We start from the raw sequence: 408 nt of genomic DNA on the forward strand, positions 1-408 counted from the left end.
CAAGGCCAGAGAAATATTAATTTTCTACACTTTTTTTAGAGGCCCCATGGGCCGGATAGAATGGCCTCGTGGGCTGAATCCGGCCTGTGGGCCGTATTTTGCGCACCCCTGATCTAGGTGAATTTTAAGACCTAGAGTCAGTGTACACCTTAGAGGGGCTAATAATCATTTAAGAAAATATTGTGGAAAATTGTTGAAGGATTTATGCCACATTTCTACTAGAAAAAGTAGTGTCTCTTAAAAAGATTGGGCAGGGGGGGTAGGGAAAAAAAAAAAAAAAGGCGAAACAAATATTCATCTTTCCTGGACTCTTTTCAGTGTGTCGCTATTCTAACATTTGATCCCCCTCCATAGTTTGGATCCATGTGCTTACTCCCACCTATAATTTTTCCCTCCCTCTTCAGCAGG

Source organism: Alligator sinensis, unplaced genomic scaffold, assembly GCF_000455745.1.
Source record: "Alligator sinensis unplaced genomic scaffold, ASM45574v1 scaffold56_1, whole genome shotgun sequence".
Classification (NCBI taxonomy): domain Eukaryota; kingdom Metazoa; phylum Chordata; order Crocodylia; family Alligatoridae; genus Alligator; species Alligator sinensis.